Source organism: Scyliorhinus torazame, chromosome 4 (assembly GCF_047496885.1).
Source record: "Scyliorhinus torazame isolate Kashiwa2021f chromosome 4, sScyTor2.1, whole genome shotgun sequence".
Classification (NCBI taxonomy): Eukaryota; Metazoa; Chordata; class Chondrichthyes; order Carcharhiniformes; family Scyliorhinidae; genus Scyliorhinus; species Scyliorhinus torazame.
This window is the reverse complement of record NC_092710.1, coordinates 224,345,572-224,359,419: the sequence shown is the minus strand read 5'-3', so window position 1 is coordinate 224,359,419 and position 13,848 is coordinate 224,345,572. Positions and strand designations below refer to the sequence as shown.

General features: G+C 53.7%; 1 long non-coding RNA gene across 1 annotated transcript in view; it reads right to left on the bottom strand.

Moving 5' to 3' along the window:
* The window catches only part of LOC140411708 (uncharacterized), a 57,385-nt gene extending 45,009 nt beyond the window's left edge, over positions 1-12,376 (bottom strand). The window contains exons 1-2 of the long non-coding RNA XR_011940956.1: positions 12,286-12,376; positions 12,118-12,181 (exon numbers count right to left, since the gene is read on the bottom strand). This is a non-coding gene — a long non-coding RNA (uncharacterized lncRNA). The remainder of the gene's footprint in view (positions 1-12,117; positions 12,182-12,285) is intronic.
* Between the last annotated feature and the right edge of the window lie 1,472 nt (positions 12,377-13,848).

Sequence of the window (13,848 nt, the reverse complement as noted above, 5' to 3'; positions counted from 1 at the left end):
TGTGTGCCGACAGAGACCTATCCATTTAGCTCTCTTTTTCACATTACTGCTAGCCAGCAGCGTGGACTGAAAATGAGAGGCAAAGTAGCACACAAAAGCAGAAAGCATGCTAACTCTCTTCAGCCACTCACAATATATATTATACCAACTTGTTGTGGCATCAAGAGAAAGTACAGCTTGACACAATTTTTGCATTGCAATCTCTATCTGCATTTTCAAAAGACTATTCTAGATACGAATAAGCCCGTTTGTTTTAAATGACAAGAAGCTCAGTGTTATGTAAACAATCAGAAACATGGTGGCATCCAACAGTAGAAATGTGACAAATAAAGAAGATATTTGGAGTGAGGCAAATAAAAGGGGATGTCAAAATAAATGGTCACGGTTTTCATCATCTTATCTCCGATGTTTCTGCATTTGGTAAAATGTTTCTAAATTTCAAGGAGGTATTACTCTTTACAGCTAAGAACTCTTCAGTGAGTAATGCAAATATTATTACTTTATTTGTTTTAATAATAAAGCTCACCAACAATGTGTTTTTCTAAAATATTTGGCAAATATGAGAAGTGCCAGTTCCTGTAATTTCTGTTTGGGTTGACTTCTGTGCATTCATTTTAGCTAGAGTTACTATTGAGTAATATAATAAAGGTCTTTGCTTCATGCACAGTGATGGTATTTTTTTGGTGTTGTAGGTTCAATCAAAGATGAATGGAAGAATAGGTTAATGGCCCAGACTTCATTGAACACACCTTTCTTTTCACAGCACAAAAGAAAGAGAGGATTATGGAGTGGGTGAATTACACAATTATTTATGCAACTCCAGATTTTCAAAGGAGTTTTGCATCAGTTCTGCCACTACCCTTGTGCAAAAATGTTAAGAGGTGATCATCATAGCTCCTCTACTATTAAAAGTAATATCATTCGCCAGTTAAGTCATTGCTGCTACTTAAACTTGAAAATATTAACATTGCAGAACTGACAATAGTGTGGTTGCTGCTCAAAAGGTTCAGTTTAAACTCCCAGTTAAAATGTATTCCTGTTGCAAAGAGAAAACAAGAAGGATTTTTGAGTGTGCACATCCTGGGCGCGATTCTCCGCTCCCGCGACTAAGTGCCCACGTGAACGCCGTCGAGTTTCACGACGGCGCGAAACGGCCCCGATCGCGATCGATTCAAGGCCCGAAAATGGGCTAGGAGCGGGGCCGCGAGGAACTCGGGGGACGTGGCGCAAAAGCAGCGTCGCAAGCGCGCGACACCCGAATGACGCGGCGCTGCGCCATAAATGGCGCGATCCGCGCACAGAAGGACCCAGGAGGAGGAGAAGGAGGAGAGATGGCTGAGCCCCAGCGAGCCACACCGCGGTTCCGGGACACGGACCTGGACACCCTCCTCGATGAGGTAGAAAACCGAAGTGCCACCCTCTGCCCAAGACGTGGGCATCGCCAGCCATCCAGCACGGTGAGGCATGGTTGGCGTGAAGTTGGCACCGCTGTGAGTGCTGTGGGGCACACCCCCTGGTCCGGGGAGCAGTGTTGGAAGAGGCTGCTCAACCTCACTTGGTCTGCCAGGGTAAGTGCCATGAGGGTACCCCTGGGTCACAACCAACCCCCCTCCCCCCGGGCACGAGGGGGGGAATTGGGGTGGGGGGGGTGGGGGGTGGGTGGGGGGGGGGGTCAGGGTGCACAACGTTGTACTCGACCCACATGAGCACCGGGACACCCCCTGGAGAGATGCCATGGCGTGGCTCCAATTGTCTCCTCACCCAGCATTAATACAGCCTATATCTGCACGCCCTGATGATACCCGCCTAATTGTGATGCTTTATCCAACCCCCCCCGCCAGGACAAGACAGCTCACAACCAACGTGAGCGTATGAGAACCGGAGGGGGTTCTCCTGTGCTGCACCCCATAAACGTTCATGAGCACAGGGCCCTGGACCTCGCTGGGGGGTCCGCCACCCGGGAGGTCGCGACTTGCCAGATCGGAGGTGCTGAAGCAAGTGAGACAACCCTGCATATCCTCATCCCCAACCCGTCATCGCCCCCCTCACACTCTGGCCACTGCACCCTCGATCCCCTCCACCCCCCCACACTCTGGCCACTGCACCCTCGATCCCCTCCCCCCCTCACACTCTGGCCTCTGCACCCTCGATCCTCTCCCCCCCCACACTCTGGCCTCTGCACCCTCGATCCTCTCCCCCCCCACACTCTGGCTATTGCACCCTCGATCCCCTCCACCCCCCCACACTCTGGCCACTGCACCCTCGATCCCCTCCCCCCTCACACTCTGGCCTCTGCACCCTCGATCCTCTCCCCCCCCCCCCCACACTCTGGCTACTGCACCCTCGATCCCCTTCCCCCTCACACTCTGGCCACTGCACCCTCGATCCTCTCCCCCCCCCCACACTCTGGCTACTGCACCCTCGATCCCCTCCACCCCCCCACACTCTGGCCACTGCACCCTCGATCCCCTCCCCCCTCACGCTCTGGCCTCTGCACCCTCGATCCTCTCCCCCCCCCACACTCTGGCTACTGCACCCTCGATCCCCTCCACCCCCCCACACTCTGGCCACTGCACCCTCGATCCCCTCCCCCCTCACACTCTGGCCTCTGCACCCTCGATCCTCTCCCCCCCCCACACTCTGGCTACTGCACCCTCGATCCCCTTCCCCCTCACACTCTGGCCACTGCACCCTCGATCCCCTCCCCCCTCACACGCTGGCCTCTGCACCCTCGATCCTCTCCCCCCCCCCCCACACTCTGGCTACTGCACCTCGATCCCCTTCCCCCTCACACTCTGGCCACTGCACCCTCGATCCCCTCCCCCCTCACACTCTGGCCACTGCACCCTCGATCCCCTCCCCACTCACACTCATGCCACTGCACCCCGATCCCAACCCCCCTTCACACTCTGCCCCCACCACCATCATACACCCGGCCCAGCGTGTCTAATGAACCCCGTATCATTGTGTTCCCCAGGGCCAGCCGCCGAACAGGGTCGTCTCTGCCAAGACACAGCCGACCATCTCCAACTTCAAGCGCACCCAGGGACGCACGCCAGAGGGTGGCAGTCGGTCGGACAGGAGGGCCATCCTCTCAGTATGGGACGCTGGACGGGGACGCACATACGACGGACAGAGACAACACTGAGGGGCACAGGATGGACAGTGACGATGATGCACAGAGAACGGCCACACAGTCCACGGATTCACCTGGAGGGCAACATGACATGGGACGCATGCACCTTGTGTGGGCCATGAGGGGGACCAGTACACACCAGACTTCCTAACAGACGATGACCTCGAGCTAGCGGCACTGCTGTCTCCCACACCATCCACCATCGCAGAGACACTCACCTCGGTTGGGCAGATAAGTGATGAGGCTCCCGGGTCACGGTCTGGTGCGCACCACACAGCCGAGCCGGTACAGCAGGTGGAGTTTGGAGCAGCCGTGGAGCTGGACGGTCGGAGGGCAGCCCAGGCCCAGCAAACAGCTGCCGCCCAGATGGTTCCCGGGTTCCTGGATGTACTTGACCCACCGGATAAGCAATGCATGTGGACACCCAGGGACTGAATAACGGGATGAGGGCCATCTTCCAGGACCTGCACATGCAGTTGGAGGCGTCCATCCGCGTCCAGGAGCAGGGAGTGGTGCCGCTCATTGCAGCCACCCAGGCCGACACCACACGGGTGGCATCCGCGGTGGAGGCAATGGGTGAAAGGGTTTCGGCCATGGGTCAGGTTCTGCAAGGCATTGGGCTTCACATGCACGCGTCATCCATGGCCCAGGAGAGGGCTGCCCTCTCACAGGTAGCCATGCGCCAGAGCCAACAGGACATTGCCGCTGCTCCCCGGGCCCTGGCCGAGTCTCACCATGCCATGGCCCGGTCCCAGCAAGCGATGGCACAGTCCCAGCAGTCAGTCGCGGAGAGCATAGACCGCCTTGCGCACATGATGGATGGCGTAGCGCACTCACAGGTAGAGATAGCACAGTCCCTGGCAACCATGTCGCACTCCCTGGGTTCCGTCTCTGCGAACATTCGGACCGTGGTCGATACCGCTGCAGGCCTCCAGTACTGGCAGCGCCAGGTGTCGGTGGTGCGGCGAGGCATGTCTCCGATCGCACCTCTTTCCCACAGTGAGGCCCGGGGGCCACCGGGATCCCCAAGGGAGGAGGAGGTTCTGGGACCTGTCCCATTACCTCCAGCAAGGGACGTCCTGGTCCACTCGGCCTCCCCCCGTTCCGTCCTTGGCGCATCTGGTGGGCAGCGGGCAGGACAGGGTGGCACCACGCCATCCAGCACGCCCGCCCAGCAGCCTGGCCCATCGAAGCCGGGCCGCCCCAGGAAACGCATGCCGACGGGGAGCCATGTCACAGGGCGTGATTCTCAGCAGTCCGCCTCCACTCCAGCTGTACCATCTGGGGAGACACCTAGACATAGTGGTAGGGCCCGTAAGGCAAAGAAGTTAGGCACATAAGTTGGCATGGATGTAGGGCACAGTTTAGTTGTAGGGGGTATGGCATCTGTATCTGAATGTCACAAATAAACTCACTGTTGCACTTAACTTGTAAGACTCTGTGCTATGTCCGGTGCCAGGGGGCTGACCGAGTGGCGCTGTGGTTAACGAGTGGTTCAACGTCGGTGCCGGATGTGCTGGCCCTTTCCCCCCTGCCTCCCAAAATCGGACACCGTAGTCCTCGGCACTCGGACGACAGCTACCCCACATGGGCACGTGATGAAATGTCCGTTACGAAGGCTGTGACCACCGGAGTGCATGGTTCAGCCATAGCCATGAGTCAGACCTCAGCTGGCGAATCTGAGCTCATCGCAGAGCGGGCTGTCATCATTCAACATGGCACTGATCACACCCGCTTACACAACCATCAATGTTGTGCAATTCCGTAGTGCCGCAATGGGAAGGTGATGTGGAATTGGTGCCGTGAACGCGGTGCGGGGGGGCGGGGGGTTGAGGGGCGTGCAGTGTGATGTCCGTGTACAGGAGTGATGGTGCAAGTGGCAGTGATCAGCGAATCCCTCCCCCACGGTGCGTGAACCGTGCGGCCACCAACGCGTCGCTTGCCCGCTGACCTCGACGTCGTGCAGCCTCCTGGACGTAGCCAGTACCCGGGCATTGTCTGTGTCCTGCGCCCCTCCCCCCAACCTGATGCGCACCATCATCCTCCTCCTCCTCCTCCTCATCTTCCTTCTCCCCTCCGTTTGCGTTGGCTCCGGTGCCTCCCTCCGACTCCTCCACCAGTGCATCTCCCCTCTGCATGGCAATGTTGTGCAGCGCACAGCAGTCCACTACTATGCGACCGACCATGTCGGGCCGGTACTGCAGGGCCCCTCCTGAGCGGTCCAGGCATCTGAATCGCATCTTCAGCAGGCCGAAGCACCGCTCCACCACACCCCTGGTTGCTGCATGGGCCTCGTTGTATAGGCTCTCTGCGTTGGTCTGAGGCCTCCGTATTGGCATCATCAGCCATGACCTCAACGGATAGCCTCTGTCGCCCAGCAACCAGCCCCTCAGCCGGGGGGGGAGGGGGGGGCATCCATCGAACATTGCGGGGATGAACGACTGTGCCAGAATGTAGGCGTCATGCACACTGCCGGGGTACTTTGCACACACGTGCATGATCTTCATGTGGGTCGCACACCACCTGAATGTTCATGGAGTATGCGCCCTTCCTGTTCATGAACACTTCCCTGTTGTCTGCAGGCAGGCGCATGGGGACATGCACACCATCGATGACACCCTGGACCATCGGTATCCCAGCCACCTTGGCGAATCCACGTGCCCGTGCTTCCTGCTGTGCTCGGTCCTTGGGTAATTTAATGTACCTGTCCGCGATGGCGTACAAGGCGTCGGTCACGGCCCTGATGCACCTGTGGACCGATGCCTGTGAGATCCCGGATAGGTCCCCGCTCGGCGCCTAGAAGGAACCGGTAGCGTAAATGTTTAGGGCCACCATCACTTGACGGAGACTGGTATCGTGTGTCCACCACCCATTCCAAATGGTGCGACGTGCACCACGAGGTGGCATATATGTGCGACCGTCTCCCTGCTGAACCGTAGTCTCCTCCTGCATGTGATGTCCGGTAGGGTCTCGAACGACATTCTGTCACGGTACACCCTGGGCCCTGCTGGACGCCTGTGGCGCCCTGGCACCACCATCAGTGGCTCCTCCTCCTCCTCCTCCTCCCCCCCAAGCACTTCGATATCAGTGCCCGCTTCCTGTGCATTCCTCGCCGTCAGGGGGTCAATGATCCCCTCGGCATCCCCCTGGACATTTCGGGCCTGAGCGCCTGCGGCCTGCGCGGCGACGACGGGCCACTCCGCGGCCATCCCCTCTGCTGCAGCAGCAACCGCTGCATCTGCAGCCACTGTGGGCCGTCTGAGTCTACGCTGCCGGATGGCCACCTGCAGAGCTGCGGCTCCAACCACGGCAGTGAACATCGCTGACTGGTTGGCATACATGGTGACCTGCAGGCGGGTGGTGGGGGGCAGAGAAACGACATGTTACACGGAGGTTCTTCCACACCTCGCCAGCCGGATTGCATGGGATACCTGTGTGTCCCGGTGGCCTGGTCGCGCTGCAGATACACAGCCAGACTGACACCTGGTCACTGTCTGCGTCCAATGGTCAGTTCACACCGTTCTCCTCACCAATGAGCCAGTTGCCTGTGCCCATCAGCCACACGACAACCTGCGGCCGTGTCCTCGTCACCGTCCTGCCATATCAGGGCGGCTGACATGTGGCATCCACGGATGGACGACACCCTCCACACTCTCCCTCACCCCACTCCCACCTCCACTCCCTCCCTCAAACCCCTCCCACCTCCACTCCCTCCCTTCCCCCCACCTCCACTCCCTCCATCCCCCCCACCTCCACGCCCTCCCTCCCCCCTCCCACCTCCACTCCCTCCCTCACCCCCTTCCACCCCATCTCCACTCCCTCCCTTCCCCCTCCCACCTCCACTCCCTCCCTCACCCCCCTCCCACCTCCACTCCCTCCCTCACCCCCCTCCCACCTCCACTCACTCCCTCCCCCTCCCACCTCCACTCCCTCCCTCACCCTACTCCCACCTCCACACCCTCCCTCCCCCCCCCACCTCCACTCCCTCGCTCCCCCCCACCTCCACTCACTCCCTCACCCCCCTCCAGTCCCTCCCTCACCCCCCTCCCTCCTTCACTCCCTCCCTCCCCCCTTCCCACCTCCACACTCCCCCTCGCCCCCCCCTCCTACCCCCCCCCCCGTTGGCCGCAGCGTTCTCGGGGAAGCCGACCCGGTCTGCAGGAGTTCCGGGAAAGTCCGCTCAGCTCCTCACTGCTCAGCGTCTGCCAGCACGACTGGCTGATGACTTTATTGACCAGGTGTGAACGGCGACGGCGTGAACTGGGGTCACGCCGTCGGGACTTTGGCCCATCCGGGCCTGAGAATAGCAGGGGTGCCGGAGAATCGCCATTTTGGGTGTCTCGGGCGATTCTCCGGCCTGCGCCGCGCAGAACACGACGGGGCCGTTCTCGCCGCTTGGGTGAATCGCGGGAGGGCGTCAGACCGGCGTCGCGTGGAAAAATGGATTCTCCCAACCGGCACGGGAGCGGAGAATCGCGCCCCCTGAATCTGGGATTTTTTATTTTTTGTATTACCACACCATTTCCCAAATAATAACTGGGATCCAGTTTAGCTCAACGGCTGGACAGCTACTTTGTGATGCAAAGCAAGACCAGCAGTTCAATTCCCATGTCGGCTGAAGTTATTCACGAAGGCCCCACCTTCTCAATCTTGCCCCTCACCTGAGATGTGGTGACACACAGGTTAAATCACCACCAGTCAACTCTCTCCTTCAAAGGGGAAAGTGGACTATGGTGACTTTACCTTTTTAACTGCATGATCGGAAGGGAGCAGGGTGGTGGGGAGAACCTGGAAGTACAGATTTCCTGGAAGCCATGAGAATTAAAAAATATGTATATTTAATCAGGCATTTTCATAAAAACAAACCGAAGCAGTAAATAACCACCACCCATTCCCCCACCCCTGTTCCCCATCATCGCCCCCTTCTCCCATCCTGCCTTCCGTATTTTAACCCCCTTCCCTTCCCCTTTGCTGACCCCTCAGTCCTCCTTAAAGAAGTCTATGAACGGCTTCCATCTCCGAGTGAACCCATTAATCAACCCCCTCAGGACTAACTTGACCTTCTCCAGCCTCAGGAATTCCACCAGGTCGCTCACCCACATGCCCACGTTCATCTGCTCTGAGCCCCTCCATCCAAGCAAGATCCATCTCCAGGCTATCAGGGAGGCAAAGGCCAAGACATTGGCCTCTCTCGCCCCCTGGACTCCAGGGTCTTCCAACACCTAGAATGTTGCCACTCCTGGACGCGGGGCCACCTTCACCCCAGCACCTCGGACATTACATCCGCAAACCTCTGCCAGACACATGCCCAGAACATGTGGATGTGATTCACGGGCCTGCCCACGCTCCACCCACACCAGTGGTCATGTGAAATGTAATGCATTAAGAGGCTAGCTGGGTGTCCAAAGGATGGAAAGGGGAGCAGCTATGAATCGTACATTGGCGTCAGGTGTGAGGTCACTGGAAATTGGACTTCCAAGGGAGTTGGATGTGGGTGGCCAAAGATCGGGGGGATCTGATTGTGGAGAGGAACACCGGAAGAAGTGCTCCTGCTCTACTTGGTCCACAAGCAGTGCCGCAAAGGTATTTATTCCATTAAATCTGGCCATTTCCAACTGTTAGGTTTCCTGAGATAAAATTTAGGGCATGTAGCCTAATTAAATTACTTCCAAAGAGTAAGTTAATCGCCAAATCCACACCGTCACAAACTAGCTTTGTTAAAATTGAAAGCAAAGATTGGGTTTGCCATTTTAAAATTTTAACTCCCCACCCTTACTGGGAACGGTTTACAATTACCCCCTATATATGCAGCGCCTTCCCATTGATATGATGGTTTTTATAATTTAAGTGATCTGATTTACACAGAGCTCAACCTCACTATAGTCACTAACATAACAAATATATTCTAACTACATCTTGTTTGCTTGTTAATTACTATTGTTTCAATCAGTTAAGAGTACCTTGATGGAATATACCTGAAAAATACTTCAAACTGAAGTATCTACTTAGAGGAAAATCAGCATACCATGTGCCATTCTTTGTTGTCCATGAGGATTTACAATTTCGTTTAAACTGAAATCATTACCAGAACTCCTAAATTAGTGAGAATTCAAGGTTAGCTTGCTTAGTTAATTTTACCAACTTGTAATAAGCAAAAGTAAAAGCTAATCATTATTTTATTTCTAAATTAAAATTGCTCGAGTTTTCCAACTTGGGGTTGCCAGCTTCACTTGTTCACCTGAGCAAACAGCAAGGATAGCCACCCAATGGCAGCATCATTGGTACCTGACTGCAATTTTAACTCCAGGTCCTGTGCAGAAAGTAGCAATGAGTTCCCTCCAGGCCAGCCCAGTTGGGAAGCAGAACAGAGCTAGAAGTGGCTAGAAAATGTGTTGTTTAAAAAACTATCCTGAGGTCTCCAGGAAGAGTTGGAATATTGTCTGAGGCCCTAACAAGAAAGCCTATGGGCGGATTCTCCATTAGCCGGTGCATAAATCAGGAAAGGTGATTGGGCGGAGAATCGTTCCAATACCAAAATTACAGCAGGTGCCGATTTGACGCCAAATCGCAATGCTCCAACACCTCGACAGCGGCATCAATGTGTTCCGGAACGCACGTACAGCAGACACCGTTTACATATCATTAGCGGGCCCGACCCGGTATTCTCCGGGGCCTCCGCGATTCTCCTCCTCTGATGGGCCGAGCTCCCGACGGCGCTTTGTGCTTTTAAAAATCGTGAAACCGGCATGGCGACTGCTGAGGGAGAGAGGGGGTACGGAAAGTGTCCAACATCGCCGTAGTGTGCTGACAGTTGTGCCGCTGGTCGAGGGGCTTCTGCCAGGGCCTGGGGTAGTAGTGGGGGGTGGCCAGGCGGTGGGCAGTGGGGTGGGGGTGGACGGGCAGGGAACACCATTGCTGCAGCCGGAAAGGCAGCCATGCAGCAGTGCACACCGCAGTGTCAATCACATACCTGGCGAATCCTGCACCATTTTTCATTAGAATCGATTGTGTTCCATGCAGCACCGGCGCTAGCCCCTCAATAGTAGCGGAATCGGTCCAGGTGTGGCGGCTGTTTTTTTGTCGTGAATGTCCACAAATTCTGAGTTGGCGTCAACATTTAGTCTCAGAAAAGGAGAATCCCGCTCAAAGTCTTCCCTTTTGTCCCTTAATCCCTGTTTCACCCTACTCAGAGCAGCACGGTAGCATAGTGGTTAGCACAGTTGCTTCACAGCTCCAGGGTCCCAGGTTCGATACCCGGCTGGGCCACGGTCTGTGCAGAGTCTGCACTTCTCCCCGTGTGTGCGTGGGTTTTCTCCGGGTGCTCCGGTTTCCTCCCACAGTCCAAAGATGTGCGGGTTAGGTGGATTGGTCATGCTAAATTGCCCTTAGTGTCCAAAAAATGTTAAGTGAGGGTTACTGGGTTACAGGTATAGGGTAGATATGTGGGCTTCAGTAGGGTGCTCTTTGTAAGGGCCGGTGCAGACCTGGTGGGCTGAATGGCCTCCTTCTGCATTGTAAATTCTATGATTCTATACTCGCAGGAATCTCACGGGACAGGCTGCCAACACATTCATATCCACCATTGACAGGCCTTGAGATTCCCATTGCCTCTCACCAACGTGTGACCAAAACTCGTGGTTGGTTGACCGGAGGAATTTAAATGTGGCTTAATACTTCAATTCTGGCGCAGCAGGTTACGTTTCTGAGTCACACTGCTACTGCTCACCCACAAAAAATTGGCCTGGAGTTAAAATTGGGGCAAATGCAACATGACACATGTGTCAATGCCCTCACCTTTAAATCAAGAGGAGTAAGTGGGTGTTAATAGTCTCGGCTGACTGAGGGACTGTTGAATTTTTTTGCCATTGTTCAAATAAAGTGTTAAATCCAAGCCCCACCTCTGCTGTGCAGGTGAATGCAAAGAACTGGCAATATTTGATGAAAAGTACAAAGATGTTCTTAGTTAACATTCATCCCTCAAGCAGCAGTACAAAAACAGACCCGATTATTCATTTTCTGTTTGCAGTGAAGTTATTGGCTGTTGTTTTGCGAGTGCACTCCAAAAGTCTCAATGTAAGTTCTTTATTTACTCTTCCTCAGCCACCAGACTCAGCAGTGCATTTCCTGCTGTAGCAGCAGGAAACATCCCACTTCCTATCTCACACATCCTTACCTGTAAATTTAGCCTTGCAATTGTATAAGAACATGAAAACGTATGGAGCTGACATATCATGCTGCTGAAAGGATTGAGCTTTCCGACTTTGCCAGGTATTATTGGGATACTACATTTGATCCGATTTCAATTAAGCCATGAAATCGATTTCTCTTAATATCGGTTCTGGTGCCAATAAGAAATGAGGGTGCGATAAGCTTTTTACAAATTCACTTCCCGTTGATTTTCGTATAAATATCTATGTTGGACACGATGCATGGCTCTAACCTGAAGGAGATAAATTGGAGCCAAAAAGGGATGAAAGTTCAAAATACAAACTAATCTTTTTTTTATAAATTTAGAGTACCCAATTTTTTTTTTCCAATTGAGGGGCAATTTAGTTTGGTCAATCCACCTAACCTGCACATCTCCACCTAACCTGCACATCTTTGGGTTGTGGGGGTGAAACCCACGCAGATACGGGGAAATGTGCAAACTCCAGATGAACAATGACCCAGGGCCGGGATTCGGACCCGGGTCCTCAGCGCCGCAGTCCCAGTGCTATCCACTGCTGCAGCGTGCTGCCCTCAAACTAATCTTTTTAACAATCTTGTCAGTGGTGTTCCTGCTCTCACTGTGAATATAAACCAGGAATCAGCTAGAAGCAGCATTTTCTACTCTCTTCATCCTCCCTTTCACCGTTTTTAAAAGTCAATGAACACAAGATCACAAGGTAAAATGCTCAGATGAAAGACATTCCCTCACAGGGCAACAGCCCACATTCATGTGTCAAAAAACAGAGGCATGCTGGTAATAGAGCTACTTTTACCTCATCAAGTGTGCCTCCTTCAGGAATTCAGACTTTTCATGGTCCGTGGTACCTTTCTTCATTTCTACTCAAAATAAAGACAAAACAACCATTTAATACCGCTTTATCACTGTCAGCCTCTGGCCCCGAAGATATAATGCGGGTGCAGTGTCTTCCCAGACCCACTACCTGTCCATGGACACCTTAAATAAGAAGCATTTGGTTCAATGCAGAAGAGGCTACTCAGGTTTTTAAACAGCAGGCCTGTTAGGTACAAGCGTGCAAACCGTCTTTGTAAGCTGGTTGTTTTGACAAGAGCTTCATTGTTTGTTGCCAGCTGTCCCTATCTGTATCTGTAAATGGAAACAATGTTTCAGTGTAATGTTACACGAGTGTCTGAACAGGTTGAAGTTCAACTATTCAAATGCTTATGTTAGCAACGCCGTTTATTATAAAAAGAAATGTGCAATGAAGTTAACTATACACATCATCAGAACCTCATTGCCTTTGATATGCTTGTCAGTTTAAATGTTAGCCATGCTCACTGATGGAAGCCTCTGGTGCAAAACCAAGGGAATGGATAATTGGACACTCAAATTAATTGCACTGAAAGCCAGGTTTCCTGACACGGCAGTTAAAATGTTAAGTCCTCTTAACACAGGAAGCTGAAAACATGCCACCTGAGAGTGGATATTCATAAGACCAGTTTACCGCTCTTTTACACCTGTCTCCATTTAAGCTATTTCATTCATCTGGCAAAAAATGCACAGTGGCCCTGAAGGTGGTAGTGATTCCACATGCGAAAGACAAGGCACAGCTAATGGGAACCCAGAATCCTTTGAATGTATCAACTCAACAGAGGCAAAAAAAAACATGACTTTCAGAAGTAACTGGGTAGTTACAAATTGGAAACACTAGTACTTTTGATATCATAAATGTAATAATCTGCACTTTGAGGCACGATCAATTTGGCTGGAGACGAAGTTGAATTCAAACTGAGGCTTTATTAGTATCTGAAGTGTGGCCTCCTACAGCAGCTGACGAAACGGCTGCTAGCTGAAGGCCATGCATATTTATAACCCGGCTCCTGGGCGGAGCTAGCATGCGGGGCCCAGGTGAACCTGTAGTGCAAGTTCTACCGTACAACCCTTAATATAGGAACACAGTGGTTTACCACATTCACCCCCTGTTAAAATTGAGTCCGGCGGGGGTGGTGGATAACTATATACAATTCGCAATCTTTAATATTTACAGAACAGTGAAAGAAAAATGTCTCTGGTCATCCGGTGGGCAGGTCAGAGGTTCAGCCGGTCCGGCGCCTTGATCGTCCTCTGGGATCGACGAAGTGGAGCCGGCGATGTTGGTGCTGTAGTGGTCAAAGTTGATTCTGGGAGCGTGCCGAAACCCTCTTCATCAACGGGGGTTGGCAGGGGAAGGACGGACAGTCCTAGGGGGGTGATGGGGGTGACGGGGGAGGGGAGGGTGGTGTTGGGGGTGACGGGGGTGGTGTGGGGGCAGAACCTGCTGGTGCCAGGTCCCTGAGGGAGACAGTATCCTGGCGGCCATCGGGGAACGCCACGTAGGCATACTGTGGGTTTGCGTGGAGCAGGTGCACCCTTTCCACCAACGGGTCCGCCTTGTGGAGCCACACATGTTTACGGAGAAGCACGGTTCCCGGAGCTGTGAGCCAAGTTGGGAGTGATACCCCGGATGTGGACTTCTTGGGGAAGGCAAAAAGACGTTCATGCGGTG